Source organism: Pollachius pollachius, assembly GCF_949987615.1.
Source record: "Pollachius pollachius genome assembly, chromosome: 6".
NCBI lineage: Eukaryota > Metazoa > Chordata > Actinopteri > Gadiformes > Gadidae > Pollachius > Pollachius pollachius.
Window position 1 is genome coordinate 19,582,914 of NC_136939.1, and position 19,476 is coordinate 19,602,389.

General features: G+C 49.8%; 1 protein-coding gene across 1 annotated transcript in view; it reads left to right on the forward strand.

The window, feature by feature from the left end:
• Positions 1 to 19,476, forward strand: part of cxxc5a (CXXC finger protein 5a) — a gene marked incomplete at its 3' end in the record, with an annotated part of 46,660 nt that overhangs the window by 12,434 nt on the left and 14,750 nt on the right. The gene's annotated exons all lie outside the window — the stretch shown is intronic.

Below are 19,476 nucleotides of genomic sequence, written 5' to 3' on the forward strand. Positions count from 1 at the left end.
GTACGTGTGTCCCTGAATGTGTGTGTATGTGTGTGTGTGTGTGTGTCCCTGCATGTGTGTGTCCCTGCGTGTGTGCGTCCCTGTGTGTGTGTGCGGTGTGTGTGTGTTTCTCCCTGCGTGTGTGGATGTGCGTCCCTGTGTGTGTGTGCGGTGTGCGATCGTGGCTGAGGCCTTTCATTATTAATGTGTACCGCGGCTGCCTTCCCGCCTCCGAGCCCCCACGGCTCACTGCCTGACCTGCCATCCAAGAGAGAACCGGGGGGGGGGGGGGGGGGGGGGGGGGGGGGGGAGAGAGGGGAGAGAGGGGGGAGGGGGGCAGGGGGGAGGCGAGGGGGTTGAGCCAGGGAGAGTGCAGAATCGGTGGTGAAAGGTGTAGGAGAGTGACAGTGGTGAGAGTCACTCTGCCCGGAGCGCGTCGCACAGAGAAATGCGGTGACACGCCGCAGCACTTTGTAAATACATAAACACCCCTGTGATTGGTCCGTGCTCGTAGGACAACCTGAGTGCTTTTAAAAATAGAGGAGTGGGCGTGTCTGTGTGTAGGGGGCGTGGCATGCAGGTAGAGGAGGGGAAGGTTTCCAGAGTTGTCCTGGGGATCGAGGGGGCAGAGTGGTCAGGGGGGAGGGCCCGGTGCTGCCTGTCCCCCAGAGAGAGAGAGAGAGAGAGAGAGAGAGAGAGAGAGAGAGACAGAGAGAGAGAGAGAGAGAGAGAGAGAGAGAGAGAGAGAGAGAGAGACAGAGAGAGAGAGAGAGAGAGAGAGAGAGAGAAGAGAGAGAGAGAGAGCAGAGAGAGAGAGAGAGAGAGAGAGAGACAGAGAGAGAGAGAGGGTGTGTTGGGGTTCGTCAGCAGGGCCGTCACCCTGGGAGAAAAAAAATCCTGCAATCTTATCACCGCCTCACAGACGCCCAGCTCAACCGATCTACTGGCCCTCCTCTCCGCCAGCAGATACCCCCCCCCCCCCAACACCACATCCCCTTCCACCTCCCCCACGGCCCCCCTCTCAACCACGGCCCCCTCTACACAAGGTGGCCCCCTTCTCCATTCCCTCTCGGAAGGAGATAACGGGACCCCGTTAGACCAGTGGTTGTTGAGGAGGAGGGGGAGGGGGAGGAGGAGAAGGAGGAGGAGGAGGTGGAGGAGGGAGAGGGGGAGGAGGAGAAGGAGGAGGAGGAGGTGGAGGAGGGGGAGGGGAGGAGGAGGAGGGGGAGGAGAAGAGGGGAAGGGGAGGAGGGGGAAGAGGAGGAGGAGGAGGAAGGCGAGGAGAAGAGGGGAAGGGGAGGAGGGGGAGGGGGAGGAGAAGAGGGGAAGGGGAGGAGGGGGAAGAGGAGGAGGAGGAGGAAGGCGAGGAGGGGGAGGAGGAGGAGGAGGAAAGGAGGTCTTATCGGGGGAATGGAGGCCACAGGAAGAGATAGCGTAACAGTCTAAGCAGAGTAGCAGCCAGCGGGGTGTTGGTATTTAAGAGGAAGCGGGTGGGTTGGTAAAACCCGAGCGCTGACCAGTTGTCCAACAGAAAGACTGAACTACAAACAGTGTTAATGATGTCATATAGTTCAGCTTTTTGAGAAGTTCATGGGCTTTAGGAGAGACCGTGTGAAGGAATGGAAGAGAGAAGGGATGACGTGAAGCATCGGACAGCATGCCGTAGTGAGGCCTGCATCGCTACAAGGCATAAAGCCTGCATGGTTCTCACTAGAGGGCTGACCCAGCGAGCCTGGAGGGAGAGGAATCTGAACGCAAGCTGCTCTGGACCACATGTTAGAGTCACACGTGTAATCCCGGGATATCAGGCCGGATCCATGTAGAGGGTGGGGCGGAATACGCATAGTTTCTATTTTGGTCTGACTTCACGTCTGACTTCAGAGCTTAGTAGGGGAGCGCCCAGTGTAATGCCATTATCTACACACACACACACGCACAAACACACACGTACACACACACACACACACACACACACACACACACATACATACATACACATACACACAAACACATGCACACACACACACACACACACACTGACACACACACACACAGGCACGCACTGAAATGAGCACAACAAATCCAGTAAAAACATCCAGCACAGTCAGCAACAACAGACTCAAAACTTGTCGATATATTTGTGTGTTATTTTCAGATGAAGTGAGTTTATCGCACACAATATTAGTGGTAAAACTCTGGCACGGTGGCAACAGTTGCAACAGCCATAGTTTGAAGCCCAGAGGTCCATGGCTGTACTTTTATGGCGGAGCTAACTCAACGTCCAGTTCTACAGACAGCCAGTATTTCACATTTAGCATTCCCACTGTATTGATGATATTGTGTAAACCAAGCCTTTTAAACCATTAACAATTTATAGTGTTCACCAAGGAGGGATACTTAGTCAATACACCCATGGGCTTGAAAACCCAGCCATTCACACACACACACACACACACAAGCACACACGCGCACGCACTTATACACACACTTACACACACACACACACACACGCACATACACACACATGCACACACATGCAAACACGCAGTCACACGCAGAAATACACACACTCGCACACACACAAACGCATGCACACACACAACACACACACACACTTGCACACACACAAACACACACACACACACACACACACACACACACACACACACACAATAAATTTGTACTTGACATATATATATGCCCATTTTATCATCCGGAATCCAAAATCATATACTGTTTAACAGAGCTTAATACTTCCTTCGAAAATGTAGGCAATGATTACCCTTGGGTATTTTTAGAACACAGTACACACAAAACACAAACAAATAAAAAGCATATATTTACATTTTGTTGAAAAAGTTCATTGTTAAAACATTTTAATATAGGATACAACTAATTGCTGTAACTAGAACTATAACACTGGGTTTGAGGCGGCAATCTCAAAAATTTCTGTCCATTTGGTAGGACCTTTTGGCGATAAGTCGTTTTTTTTTCCAGAGCTAAACAGTTGGGTCACCAACACCCAGTTCGTCACATTCATTACACTGCAGTTGCAGGGGTTTTCATCAGTGGGCCAATCACCATTTTGTTACCTCATTCGGCGCTAGATAGGGACTTAACAGACAGATACTTAAGAACAAACAGAACGGTCACAGCTCATCATGACACAAGTTACTTCTAGTATCCCCTTAGTTAGACATTTAAGTTAGAACAACTAAAAAACACAACTTCCATGTGTTTTACTAGTGAGACGCAATCCTGGGGGGAAAACCCAAACGATGGACTGAAAAGGTCTGGGGTTAATTATGGGCCTGCAAACGTTTAAACTCAGGTTAGACCGGAGGAGGGCTGGTAGTGACGGGTGTAATGGTCCTCCTCATCAAGCCAGGGGGACTGTGCTCCTAATGAACCCTGCCCGGGGTCATGTGACACAGTCATGTGACACAGTACCAGGCCAGGAGTTCAAACATTCACCAGCAGTGGAGATCAAAAAGGTGATAAATGTTCACGTCTGTTGAGTGTGGTGCCATAGCAATGGGTTTCTTACCCCCATCGTTTATTTCCCTATTTTTATTAAAAGTGTGAGAAAGTACTCGTCTTCTTAAATCGTTGTTAAAAAGAAATCCCCAGTTGTGTTGTGTCTCATAGTCCATAAAATACACTTCCAAGTGTATTACAGTAGTTTCAGTAGTATTCAATGTAATAGTATTTCAATATCATATCTGACCTACATATTTTGGTATAAAAGCGTCATCAGGATATCGTCAATCCTGTGCAGTTAATGCAGTGATGGCGTCTGTTTTCTGGGCCTTGCTGTGTTGGTTCTGAGGAGAGGAATGAGAGATTACAGCCTTTATTTATGTATTAGGGTATTTTAGGAATTAAATTATTGCATGGAGTATTTATGAAGAAACCTGTTGGCCCAACTAATGTTGTTATGTTCACAACAGACCCGTTAATACACCCCCTCTCTCTCTCACAGCCACACACACAAGCCTGCACGCACAAGAAGCACATACACACACACACACACACTCACACACACACGCACACACACACACACACACACACACACACACACACACACACACACACACACACACACACACACACACTAACACAAACACAATAACACAAACACACACACACACACACCTACACACACGCAAACACACACACACACACACACACACAAGCACAAAAGCACACAAATACACTCACAGGTACAGGCACACGCTCTCTCTCTCACACACAAACGCACACACACACACACACCCACACACACACACACACACACACACACACACACACACTCATACACGCCCCCACACACAAACACAAACACATAGAAACAGATTAAGTCCAAATCAATGGCCGGGGCTGGAAGGAGGTTTCACTGGCGGTTCTCGTTAAGGCCTGACACGCGCGCCCGGCCCCCGGGGGACTGTTATTACCATGGCGATGGCCGATAAGGACGGCTCACCACGCCACGTCTCCAGGGGAAAAATGCATCGCGGGAGCCATGGCAACCGCAAGGCTAAGGTATCAAGCTCTAATTGGGCTGGGCAGTTCTGAAAGCGGGCGAGCGGCGCGGACAGGTATGGCGGCCGACGCACGGCTCCACCGGAGGGGAACCGTGTCCGGGTGGCGAAGGACGGGGAGAGGGGAAACGTCTCAGAACAGCGTGGAGCAGGCTCTAAAAGCTCTTTGGAAGGCCGAGCAAAACACGAAAGGGAGGAAAAGATCTGTTGACTCAAACAGTCGTGTTGGCTAGTCGTGTTGGACGCAATCGATACTTTGCATAGTTTAGGAGAGTATGCAATAAAGGGGGAGAGGGAAGACAGGAGTAGGAGAGGGAAGACAGGAGTAGGAGAGGGAAGACAGGAGGAGGAAGAGGAGGGAGAGGAGGGAGAAGGAGGGAGGAGCAGGGACGGCCATAGCAGTGGAGAGGTGGAGCGGAGAGGAGAGATGTTCCGACGGCCCAGCGCTTGCTCAGTCTCTGTAACCTGCTTGATTACCATCTACCTCCTGGGTATCGATGCCCCCCCCCCCCCCCCTCCTCTTCCCTACCACACCTCTCCCCCTCTCTCCCCCCCACTCCCCCAATTGCCTCCTGGGGCCCCTAGAAACCCCCCCTCCCTCTCTCCCTCCACCTCCACCACCACCACTGCCGCCTTGCGCTGTGAGCGGTACGTGCTTTGTGGAGAATGAGAGGGCTCACGCTCCATCACGCCTCACGCCCCCCCCCCCCCCCATCCCCGCAACCAGCCCCAGACCCCCACCTTCCCACCTCCCCACCAGCCCCATCAACCACCCTAACTCAAACCAGCACCTGGCCCTGGCCTTCAGAACAAGATTCTGGCCTCCGGGATTCACAACAAGATAGAAATTGTTTTTATATTTTTATAATTATAATACTATGAATATGAATATCCTTTCTGCTAGACTTTTCCATTTGTACAAATAAAATCACAAGACCACTGCCTTGTGGTTCTCTATGTAGTAAATGGACAACATTTATTTTGGGATTCGCCAACATATGCGGCCTCTCAAATCGCTCTGCGTTATATGCCTTGGTTGTTGAGTGAGAATAGAACCGGTACCCATCCAGTTGCCGAGCGACATGCTTTCTCTCTCTCCTGCCGAGTGACTGATACTGTCACATATAGAGGCTGTCAGTTTGTTACGCTGATACAGCAGGTAAAGGGGCTACGACTGCTTCTCCTTTATATAAAGTGAGGGGAAAGTCGATAAAAGGGCCCTGGCCTTAGTCTGACATGATGCCACCTCCAACACGGTGTCAACTACAACATGATGTCACCTCCAACACAACTACAACATGATGTCACCTCCAACACAGTGTCAACTACAACATGATGTCACCTCCAACACGGTGTCAACTACAACATGATGTCACATCCAACACAACTACAACATGATGTCACCTCCAACACAGTGTCAACTACAACATGATGTCACCTCCAACACGGTGTCAACTACAACATGATGTCACCTCCAACACAGTGTCAACTACAACATGATGTCACCTCCAACACAACAACAACATGATGTCACCTCCAACACTGTGTCAACCACAACATGATGTCACCTCCAACACAGTGTCAACTACAACATGATGCCACCTCCAACACGGTGTCAACTACAACATGATGTCACATCCAAGACGGTGTCAACTACAACATGATGTCACCTCCAAGAAGGTGTCAACTACAACATGATGCCACCTCCAACACGGTGTCAACTACAACATGATGTCACCTCCAACACGGTGTCAACTACAACATGATGTCACCTCCAACACGATGTCAACTACAACATGATGCCACCTCCAACACAGTGTCAACTACAACATGATGTCACCTCCAACACAACTACAACATGATGTCACCTCCAACACAGTGTCAACTACAACATGATGTCACCTCCAACACAGTGTCAAATACAACATGATGCCCGCTCCAACACAGTGTCAACTACAACATGATGTCACCTCCAACACAACTACAACATGACGTCACCTCCAACACAGTGTCAACAACATGATGTCACCTCCAACACAACTACAACATGATGTCACCTCCAACACAGTGTCAACTACAACATGATGTCACCTCCAACACAACTACAACATGATGTCACCTCCAACACGGTGCCAACTACAACATGATGCCACCTCCAACACTGTGTCAACTACAACATGATGTCACCTCCAACACTGTGTCAACTACAACATGATGTCACCTCCAACACGGTGTCAACTACAACATGATGCCACCTCCAACACGGTGTCAACTACAACATGTCACCTCCAACACAGTGTCAACTACAACATGATGTCACCTCCAACACAACTACAACATGACCTCACCTCCAACACAGTGTCAACAACAACATGATGTCACCTCCAACACAACTACAACATGACGTCACCTCCAACACTGTGTCACCTACAACATGTCACCTCCAACACAACTAAAACATGATGTCACCTCCAACACAACTACAACATGACGTCACCTCCAACACAACTACAACATGATGTCACCTCCAACACTGTGTCAACTACAACATGATGCCACCTCCAACACAACTACAACATGATGTCACCTCCAACACAACTACAACATGACGTCACCTCCAACATAACTACAACATGATGTCACCGCTAACACAACGTTGACTTCCAATACCTCACAACCATAGCGTCAGCTCCAACACAACTTCAACATAATGTCAACACCAATTTGTTTATTCCCAACTCAACTCCAACATGTGAACCCCAACACAGCATAAACAATACAGTGTCATCTCCAAGGTGTCAACTCAAACCCAACGTCAAATCCATCTCAACACCAACCACAACAGAATGTCAACTCCAGCATGTCAACTCCAACATGTTAACTCAAACGTTGCGTCAACTCCAACCAAAACCCCAACACAACATCATCCCCACCACAATCTCAACCTAAACTAAAGCGCTGAGGTGACCAGCCCATAGTAACAGAGGCTCGCGTCCCCCTGGGGCCCCTTGCACCACATGGGATTGACCCGTCCACCGCCGCTCCAGTCCTAAGAAACTCCTGATAAATGTTTTCAACTCGAGAGGAATTCCGTTGACAACGCGTGTGCACATGATGTGTGTGTGTGTGTGTGTGTGTGTGTGTGTGTGTGTGTGTGTGTGTGTGTGTGTGCGCGCGCACACACACTGCATCCTCTATCTCTGCACACTTGGCACGCTCTGACTGAGTTAATTGCATCTCTGTGCGGGAGAGAGCGAGATGGATTGAGAGAGGAGGGGGGTTTGCGGCGAGGGGAGGGGATGGGAAGGGGGGTGGGGTGGTGGTGCAGGGCAGAGGGGGGAGACGCGCTCAGTCCTTCTGCTGGGCTGGTCTCGCTACGAGGGGAGTCATTTAAAATTCTGCCTCCCATGTGGTTCCTGGTTTCCAGTTTAATGACCCCCTCTCTCTCTCTCTCTCCCTCCCTCTCTCTCTCTCTCTCGGCCTGACTTCACAGAGCTTCGGGTGCAAAACGCGTTCTCTCCCCTTTGTGTGCCAGGGCTGGCGTATGAACGTTTGCGCACGTTTTGTGTATTTATTTAACCACACGTAGGGGATGTGTGATAGGGGGCGTGTTGTCGTCTGTGAGAGGGATTTGACGCAAAATCGAAGCTTGGGCCCCTGGTTCCCATCGTGTTGCGCTGCTGTCTGTCGAAGGCCGATATCCCCGCCCCCCCTCGTTCTCCCCCCACCATACACACACAAACACACTCACACACACACACACACACAAACACACATGCACAACCCTCCCGGTCTCGGGGTATCGACCATCGCCACCCAGGGTGATCTACGCCCCTCTGTCTCTGTCCCCGTCGTGCCACGTACGCGCTCGCTCACAAATTACCCTCACCGGATCCACCCCCCAGCCAGCTATCCCCCCCTGCCCCCTCCCCACACACCCCACACACACACGCACACACCCAGACCGCAGTGAGCCGGTGAATACACACTGACCAGTACGTGACGAGCTGCCAGATGTCCTGCTGTAAGATTGTTATGTGCTTCAAAGACATGAAACACAAATCTCCAAAACTATTATGCCCATAAAATGTAGTTTCAGTCTTAGTGTCCGGTGTGTGTGAGAGGGACTGAGAGAGTGAATGTGTGTGTGTGTGTGTGTGTGTGTGTGTGTGTGTGTGTGTGTGTGTGTCTGTGTTTTTCGAGTGAGTGTGTACCTGTGTGGCTATGTGTTTGTGCTAGTATATTTGTAAACGTGTATGTGTTTGTGTGAGCGTGTGCTTGTCTAAGTGTCTGAGTTTTCATGTAACTAGCTTTTTTGAGTCTTTGCCGGTGTGTGTGTGTATGTGTGTGTGCATGCATGTGTTTGCATATTAATATGTGTGTGTGTACAGTCTCCTCTCTATATATAATGTATACATTTGATACAGTGTGAGTATCTGGTACATCCAGGTTGTCTATCTGTGCGGACACACATGGTCGTTAGTATTGGCCCGGACCCCCTGAGTGGGCGGGGGGACGTGACCCGGCCAGTATGGATGGACTCCGCCGCTGGTGGTCCCCCGGGACCGCATGCTGGAATACCTCAGACCTCTGTGGTCTCCCACACACACACACACACACACACACACACACACACACACACACACACACCCACACCCACACACACACAAACACAAAGCCTAATACCTCAGTTTGTGTGCGTGGGGGGTGGTAGGGTTTCCTTAGATTGGTTGGAGCCTGTAGGACAGCGATGGTCCACAAGGTCAGAGCAGGCTGCCTAGGAGCTTGTTTTTCTCAGTTTTCTCTTTCTCCGTCTCTCTGCTGCTCTCTTCCTCATTCTCTCTCCTCCTGACTCTATCCCACTCCTTCTCCTTCTCCCGTTCTCCTTTTCTCTGTCTCTCTCGGCAGCTCTCACTTTCTACCTCTCTCCGTCCCTTTCTCTCCCCCTTTTTTTCTCTCTTTTGAATCCCTTTTTGCTCTGTCTTGCTCCCTCCATCTCTTCTCTTCTCTTCTCTTCCTCTGCATTCGTCACTTTCTACCTCTCTCTTCCTCCCTTTCTCTCCCCCTCTTTCTCTCTCATTTTAATCCCCGCGCGCTCTCGCTCGCTCACTCCATCTCTCACTCTCTGCATCTCTCACTTCCTACCTCTCTCATCCTCCCTTTTTCTACCCTTCTTTCTCTCTCTTTTATCCCCTCTCTCACTCCACCTGGCTCTCTCTCTCTCTCTTTCTCTCTCTCTCTCTCTCTGCCCACTCTCCCTCTGTGTCTCTCGCCCAGCGGTGGAGCTAGGGGCTGCCTCTCTGCCTCTCTTCTCTATCTGATCAATACAGCCACGCTGCTCCGGGCGATCGATGCCGACTCAATACCTCTCAGACGCCTGCTTCTTTGTACTCTCCCTGATTTAGCTCGCCGCTACCCAGGGCGTCATCCCCCCACTCCCTCCCCCATCCCTCCCCCTCTTTCCCATTCCCACCTCAAGTCCCGCCATTTTGTTTTTTAAGGACCCACTCTCTTTAAAGATACCTTGTTGTTGTCGGTGACGGAGGAGGTGGTAGCGATGGGGATGGTCTCGGTGGGGGCAGTGGTGGGGTTTGGGGTGGTACTGGGTGTGGTGGATGTGGTGGAGGGGCTGGTGGGGGCAGTGGTGGGGTTTGGGGTGGTACTGGGTGTGGTGGTTGTGGTGGAGGGGCTGGTGGGGGCAGCGGCGCCCCTAGTGGACGTGGTGAGAGTGGTGGTGGTGCTGCAGGCGGTGCAGGTGGCGCTAGCATCAGAGGAGGTGTGGTGTGAATCTAGGATGCAGAGCAGACACTTTTTCCCGCCAAAGGGCATGCTCCTTCTCGCCGCTCATCAGACATGCAGCGAGCGCCTTCCCCGCTGTCTGGCGTGAAATGCGGCCTATTGTCTGGTCGTCGCCTCCCGGTATCTTTGCCAAAGTGCGTCTCTGTCTGTCTCTCCCTCACTCTCTCGCGCTATCTCTCTCTCTCTCTCTCTCACCTTCGATGCTGAAAAACATCCACAGCTCTCTGAGTGGAAGAAATTGTGGCTGGCCTGAAGATTACGGATGGCTCAAGGGTTGTTATGTGAAATTATAAATCAACTAGGTCACATGGTCGCCTAATTTGCCTGGCATCCAAAACAATAGGGGAAAACTGGTTATTTTACACCCGTTGCTACTATTATGTTACAAACTATTTAATAATTTAGTCTGCGGTTTTATCCAAAGTGACTTGTATTGATTAAGCTTTTGTTTTTTTAAGTTTTGGTGTTTTGTTTTCGTTATTATTAAGCAGGAAGGGTTAAGGGTATCTTGTTCAAGACTTAGCTGATGTTCATACCGCAGCCATCGGGGTTCTGACTCAGAACCTTACAACTAAACAATCCTGCCCCTATGTGTGTATGCCACAAAGGCAAACATATTGAACAATTCTTTATTAAAACCTGGTCACCTGAACAAGGGACACATTTCTGTGATTGCAGTCCTTTGTAATCAAATCTAATCAACTCCTATGCTTTTGGCCCACCTAATATCCTGTTGGTGTGGGGCATACGTCCGAATATAGTTTATTTACATTTGTTGTGCAAGCAATATTGGCCTTAATCACCTAGCGGCCATCTTGATTCTAGTTGCCAGCTAGGTTGAGGTAACTGAATAGATCTAATAGACCTCTGACGAATAAGTCCCGCCTCTGAGGCTCCCGGTTCCATCGGTTAAATGTCTATGGGAAATAACATGGGTTTTTGAATGATCGTACATAACAAACTCTCTAACTGGTGAAGAAGTAAAAGCTGCTCACCTTCTGAACTACACACTTTTTCCACCTAGATTCCACTTGGGTTTTGGATTGTCGGTGCCGTAAGTAGTAATCGATTATAAATGCTACTTTAACGGCACCGACAATTCAAAACCCAAGTGGGATCTAGATGGAAAGAGTATTTAGTTCAAAACGTGAGCAGCTTTTAGTTCTTCGCCACCTACAGAGTTTGTTATGTACTATTCTATTCTGTATTAAGGTCTATTCTGTATTAAGCTCCCCCCATCCTGCTAGTGTTTGGAACCAAGACGGGTGCTAGGGGAATAATTCCCATCTAACTCACGGAAGGTGGCAGTTGATATAAAGGCGGATATTTAATCAACAGTCCAGGCTAACACACTCAGTGTACCGATGCTCCTACCAAAGAGAACCAACCCGTGACAAAATGGCGCTTTGGCAGATTTGGCATTTATTCTTTGGTTTGGTGATGAATAAAGTCTTTGTTTTAGGACTGTTGGGTCTATTCCATCGGGGTGAGGTTGCCAGAATTGTTGATGCTATCCTGAATTCTTAGTCATGCTGACGGCTGTGGAGGACGTGTTAGATGTGCCAGTGAAACAGGGATGTCCAAAGGCTTTTTAAAGCTTTCTGCTAAATCTGAAACATGGACACTCCCGCCACCCTCGCCCTGATGAGAAGGTCCTTCCAACACAAAACACAACACCGTTGACCAACATTTTAAATGCTTTGACTGAAAGATGGGATTGGCAAATAGAGTCACAGATTGGCAAATAGAGTTGCCCAATTGCAGTGGTGTACGTAGTGGGAATGTATGGATGGATATGATATTGGATTGGATAGATGGATTGATCATTGATTGATTGTGGATGTAACAATGCATAAGTTACACTGTGTCAAACTTGTATGAAAACAATCATTATATCCAGGAAAGCATATAATGAATATATAATCAGTGTGTCAAAATATGGTGCTTTTCAAAGTCCCCAAGTCATGTATTTCCTCAAGCTGTTAATAAATAACATTTTACAGCTTCCCATTGTTTCCTGGCCTACACACGTCAATCAGGCAGACACACACATCCTCGTTGCACAACCTCAAGACCCACTTCACCAGCCACACCAGCGAGGCCACAGCCACAACACATTTAATGTCCCCTAATTATACACCGGTATATACTATAATTAAGTTCTACAATCAACCCTTGTTTTCATGCTCACACAATCAACCGTGATTATCACTGAGTTTTAATCAATGGCCTGCAACTTTTTTTTCTATTTTCATTTTTTTTTTTACCCAAAGGAAGTAGCAGAACCGTAGCGAGACGCCAGCGGAACAGCAGGGGGTCCCACAACAAGTTGTGTTTCCCAGTAATTGCGCGAGCGAAGGGAGGTAGGCCATGTAGGAAAGGGAGAAGGCGCCTCAAGTCCAACAGCTCTAAGTGGTGTGAGCGGACAGAAATACCACCACTACGCGCAGCGGCCTCGGCACAAATGTGTACGTGTTGCTGTGAGACCCCCCCAATGAGGCAATGAAAAGCATTCCCCCCCCCCCTCCCTTCTCATAGGCATTGTGTGTCGCATTGTGTGGAGGGAACCATTATTGGTGACTTGTGTTGAAGTCCAGGCATACATTAAAACTAACCACAGAGCTAGCCTGTTGCTACGGCCAGCAGGCTAGCTCTGAGAAAGACTCAACGGGATGAAAACATATGTGACCATCACCGTTTGATCGAGGATGTTGACAATAGGGAAAAAGCTTACTCACGTTATGTCTTATGCTAATCCTTCATAAAGCAGACACTGATATCCAAAGGGATTCTGCGATACTTATTGATACATAATAATTGAGCAGGTAGGGTTTAGGTCATCTGGCCCAAGGATGCCTACAGGTAGACTGTGGACCTTAGGATTCAAACCCACAACGTTTCCCCCGACCCTAACTAGCATAGACTATCCCGTCGCTCAATTACAGCACATTGGTTTTAACTGTTATGATTAGAAACCTTTCAAACTCCACACTGAGCCGCGCACTGTATTATCCATGTAACATAGACGTTCCTGAGTGAAACTCCATCTGAGTCAAATCAGATTTAACGACACTGATATCTGGAGCAGTCCTGACAGCCCTCCTTCTCCACCTGTCAGACGATCTGAAACAGCACCCCACCCCCACCACCCTCACGGTGGATCCCCGTGACATTATGGTAATTGTCATTACCGGGGTGGTCTGGAGTGTGTGTGTGTGTGTGTGCGCGTGTGTGCGTGAACGGCACCATTAGAGAGAGTGCAATTACAGTAAGGTGTGTGTGGCGACCTTGCTGGCATGAGGAGGTCAGCTCCTCTCATTAGTGCAGGGCTGAGGTAAGTCATGAGTCTCCTCCACACTGCCAATCAATAGCAGCTAGCCTGGTCCGCGCACGCACGCTAATCACAGCTTTGACGCAGTCCCACGCCCCTCCCCAGCCCCACGCCCCTCCCAAGCTCCCCAGCACAGCATCCCACCCTCCCCTAGCCTCACCAATCACTGCAACCTCCGCTCCCACCTCCACCCTTCTCTGTGTCCTCCCCTCTCACCTCCACCCTTCACTGTGTCCTCCCCTCTCACCTCCACCCTTAGCTGTGTCCTCCCCTCTCACCTCCACCCTTCGCTGTGTCCTCCCCTCTCACCTCCACCCTTCGCTGTGTCCTCCCCTCTCACCTCCACCCTTCACTGTGTCCTTCCCTCTCACCTCCACCCTTCACTGTGTCCTTCCCTCTCACCTCCACCCTTCACTGTGTCCTTCCTTCCCACCTCCGGCCTTCACTGTGTCCTTCCCTCTCACCTCCACCCTTCTCTGTGTCCTCCCCTCTCACCTCCACCCTTCTCTGTGTCCTCCCCTCTCACCTCCACCCTTCACTGTGTCCTTCCCTCTCACCTCCACCCTTCACTGTGTCCTCCCCTCTCACCTCCACCCTTCACTGTGTCCTCCCCTCTCACCTCCACCCTTCACTGTGTCCTCACCTCCACCCTTCACTGTGTCATCCCCTCCCACCTCCAACCTTAGCTGTGTCCTCCCCTCTCACCTCCACCCTTCACTGTGTCCTTCCCTCTCACCTCCACCCTTCTCTGTGTCCTCCCCTCTCACCTCCACCCTTCTCTGTGTCCTCCCCTCTCACCTCCACCCTTCTCTGTGTCCTTCCCTCTCACCTCCACCCTTCTCTGTGTCCTCCCCTCTCACCTCCACCCTTCACTGTGTCCTCCCCTCTCACCTCCACCCTTCACTGTGTCCTCCCCTCTCACCTCCACCCTTCACTGTGTCCTCCCCTCTCACCTCCACCCTTAGCTGTGTCCTCCCCTCTCACCTCCACCCTTAGCTGTGACCTCCCCTCTCACCTCCACCCTTCACTGTGTCCTTCCCTCTCACCTCCACCCTTCACTGTGTCCTTCCCTCTCACCTCCACCCTTCACTGTGTCATCCCCTCCCATCTCCACCCTTCACTGTGTCCTCCCCTCTCACCTCCACCCTTCACTGTGTCCTTCCCTCTCACCTCCACCCTTCACTGTGTCCTCCCCTCTCACCTCCACCCTCCACTGTGTCCTCCCCTCTCACCTCCACCATTCACTGTGTCCTCCCCTCTCACCTCCACCCTTCACTGTGTCCTTCCCTCTCACCTCCACCCTCCACTGTGTCCTTCCCTCTCACCGCCACCCTTCACTGTGTCCTCCCCTCTCACCGCCACCCTTCACTGTGTCCTTCCCTCTCACCTCCACCCTTCACTGTGTCATCCCCTCCCATCTCCACCCTTCACTGTGTCCTCCCCTCTCACCTCCACCCTCCACTGTGTCCTTCCCTCTCACCTCCACCCTTCACTGTGTCCTCCCCTCTCACCGCCACCCTTCACTGTGTCCTCCCCTCTCAACTCCACCCTTTAGCCCAACTTCACCCCATACTAGACCCCCATCTCCCCAAGCAGGCATCCATCACCCTGTATTGTGAGCCTGTGCCCCCCAACCCACCCTTGACCCAGAACCACGGCTATGCTACCTCCCTAGCCCTTGTCTCAGATCCAGAAGGTTACAGTACTACAGCTGAACTTCTCTGGTGGAGACCGCACAGCGACTGCACCCTGAACCACAGAGTTGGGTGGAGTTACGCAGGGCTTCCTGCTTTGTTACGGAGAAAATCATCCAGACTCGTAAATAATGTCATTCCAGAGTGACAAGATGGAGGTTTCAGTAGACGATTTGAACAGTTGGATTTCCACAGTGGCCTGTCTACTACACAGGTTTGATTTGAAACCTTCAGTGACGCTTTGTTAGAGACGTTGGTTTTAGCTTGTCTTCTCGCCAGCTTTGGACAAAGTTGAACTTGTGTGTGGTTTGGATGGCGGATCAGTTGCAGCACTACAGCGGCTCGCTTTGCCATCGTCACTCATGCCAACAGATCCCAAAAGTGAAAGAGAAACGTCTCGTTCACCCACATTTAAGCTTGTTTGCCCTCCGATTTTGGATCAGTGATTCAAAGTCTGATTTGTGAAACTACCCCAACCCCATCTCCGTCAGCCACAATGGGCCCCCACCTCCTCCACCCCATCACTCCAACACAGCACCCGGCCCCCAAAACACACACCGGTAACCCCACCCTCGCACTCCACCCTGCCACCATTATAAGACCCGCTGCTACCTGGTGGGCCTCCCCATACTAGACCGCTAACACACACACACACACACACACACACACACCCTACACACCCCTCTGGTCCACCTATCTCCTCATACTACCCCCCCCGACACACACATACACACACGCACACACACACATCCCTAGAGAGGGAGTGTCCACCCAGATGCATGATGTCCTGCCCAGTGGGGTGTGCCGTGTGGTTGGTTGATCTGCCTCATTATACACCTGGCTGGACACGCCCATGTGGGCTGTCACCAAAGGCTGGTAACGGCCATTCACCAGCACAGCTGGTGGTGAAACAGACGCCCTTTAACTCTGTGGCCCAGTAATGGTAATGAGGAATATAGGTTGAGGAGCGTTGGTTGGACGCGGAATGGTAATTTAACGTAACATCTGTCTATTTTATTATTACTATTAGTAAGGCCATTTAACAGCAGCCTAAGCACCTTTTTTATCATGCTAATTAGTTGTTTTGGGGGGACATTTTGTGCATTATTATTGTGTTACAACGTAACACTGATGGTAGTGACCACATAATTCTAGTTTTTACCATGTATTCCCAATAAACCCCTTTATAAAAAAGCGGTTATCACGTTCCCAACCCAAATAAACCTTTGCACACTCTCATTCTTACAAACTTAATTTAATCAGAACCCCCCTCGTTCCTTCACAGACGGAAACATTTACAAAGCGCTATCTTTCCTGTTGAGTACTTATCCGACATTTGTGTATTTTGCTCCTTATCAATACCTGTATTGTTAGCCTGCCAGCCAGGGAGAGGAGCCAGGACCCTGATTCAGAGCGCAGTCTGAACACACAGCGGTATGCAGCCAGACTGGGGCAAGCAGGCAGATACATAGTCAGCCAGCCAGCCAAACAGCCAGACAGATAGATAGACAGCCAACCAAACAGCCAGACAGATAGATAGATAGACAGCCAGCCAAATAACCTGTCTGTCAGGTCGACAGACAGATAGACAGATAAGCAGACAGACAGACAGATGGATGGACAGTAGTTTAGATAGACAGCCCAACAGCCAGGTAGTCAAACAGAAAGACAGTCAGCTAGCCACACAGCCAGGCAAGACAGCGAACCACCAACCAGTGCTCCAACTAAACAACCAACCAGGAAGTCAGATAGATAGTAAGGCAGCCAGTCTTTCAGCCGGCAAAACATGTAGCCAGGCAGGTTGACAGGCATTGAGCTAGCCAGCAAGTCAGCCAGCCTATAGCGAGGATAGCGAGACAGCAAGTAATCTCAACAGTCAGCCAGTCAGTAGTCAGGTAGCCATGAAGTCGGCCAGGATATCGACAGACAGACAGTCAGACGTTCATGCAGACAGACAGCCAGTCATTTGTCCGGGAGACGACGGGGGCGAGGGGTGGGGGCCGGGGGGGGCATCTGGCCGCAGGGCTCCAGCGAGGCCTCGGCTGTTTGCACTCCAGTGGTTTAGTCACCGGGCTATTAAACCACCGGCCCCCCGCCCCAACACCAAGACTGCCAATTACGCCCAGATGAACCCCCAAACCCCCCTACTCTACACCACCACAACCTCCCCCACGACAACGCCCCTCCCCCAAACAGTTGCTTTTCCCGTCTTTCCGTCTTCCCACACTTTGCTTTCCGTACTCTTTCCTCTCACTCTATTTATTACCTCGCTGTGTCTAAATGTGAATATCGGTCTTTGGTCCTGTGATATTTTCTTTCCCATAGTGGATCATTTGTCCGTCACCCTGAGCCCCTCTGGTCTCCTGGTGTCTGCTGATATTTGATACGTCCCGGGTGGAGGGAGGAGGGGAGGGAGGAGAGGGAGGAGAGGGGGAGAGGGGGAGAGGGAGACGTTGGTAGCTGTTGTCCTGGCACTGGCAGTTGTAATTGTGGCCGGGGGCTAAAGCTAGCGTCCCGTGGTTATTCTGGTACTTCTGTGTCTCCCCAAACCCCCCCAGCCCTATCTCTCCCTCTCCTCCTCTCGCTCTCCCTCCTCTCTCTTGTCTCTCTCTCCTCTCGTCGTGCTCTCAACCCTTTCTCTCCTCCCCCTATCTCTAAATCTCTTTCACTCTCTCTCTCTCATCCTCTCTCTTTTCTCTCTCTCCCTCCTCTTTACTGTCTCTCCTCCCTGTCGCTTTTCTCTTGTCCCTCTCTCCAGCCTTTCTCTCCCCCGCTCTATCTCTATACTTCTTTCTCTCTCTCCTCCTATTTTGCTCTCTCTCCTCCTCCTCACTATCTGCTCTCTCTTTTATCGCTCTCTCCCTCCTGTCTCTCTCTCCTCTCTCTCTATATCCTCCTCTCTCTCCTATTTCTCTTTCATTATCTCCTCCTCCATAACTTCTCCTTCTGTCTTTTCTTCCCCTCCCTCTCGGCACCCCCTCTCTCTCTCTATCTCTCTCTCTCTGTCTCTCTCTCTGTCTCTCTCGCTCTTTCTTCTGATCTCTCTCTCCCTTCCTCTCACCTCCTGTTGTGACACTAGTTGCAAAAGCAGATCCATGTGTCTCTTTGATGACAGGAAGTGTGTTATTGGAATAACAGGAAGTATGATAATGATGTACTAATTTGTGGTTACCTGTGTTTGTGTATAATGTCAACGTATAGCAATGGGACCGGACATAAAACCTGAACCATAATTGGGTAAATTTCAATGTTCAGTTTGGAAATATGCTCTCTCCCTCCCTGGAATTATCACCTTGGATAAAAGTGTCCCATCAATTCCAATGCCTTAGTCTAAGGTTATAAACAATGTATTTACCATTGGTGAAGGAGTTTGTCTACCTTATACACTGAGGTTTGTCCTGTCTGTGCTACATCACAGGACAGATGGGCCCTGCACCTCAGCAACTTTCGTCCCTGCTTGGATGGATCTACAAAGTAACAGCTGCACTTGATAAGGATTTTTAAGTGCTTGTACTTTAATGTGGCTGAAATTTGATATAAGTGGATTTAATGCTCTCACTCTGCCTTCATTTAAGCAAAATAGTTTGATAGAAGGTAAGTTTTTGTCTTTGGTACAGCAGAGGATAACTATTCGGTATAGGGTTCAAACGTTTCGACGTCACCTCGCAATAAACTCCGCCATGGGTGGTCATGTTTTTTGGGTCACTGTTTCGTCAATAATCGCGAAATGATATGTTATTATTCGAAGACATTTGTTGTTATGGTATTGCTTCTCTTTCTTCTGACAAATGTGCTTATTGTAAATCGCTTTGGATAAAAGTGTCTGCTAAATTCCCTTAAAGTCAATGTAAATGTAAAAATTTTAAAGTTTTCATTAGACTAGGCTACGTTACATTTATGTTGTTTTAGGATTTTACTATAACACAACCCTCTTAAATCCTCTCAAAATCGCAGAGTATCCCTAACAAACTAATCCCATGATGTATTCTGGGCTACCAGAAACTGGATCAACCAGGTCCATGATTAAGTTAAGTTAAACATATCAGGATGTTATCATTTATACTAACTTTTACCTTTTCTAACCTATTTGATACAATTGTATATCAGGTTAATAGTCCTTTTTGGGATATTA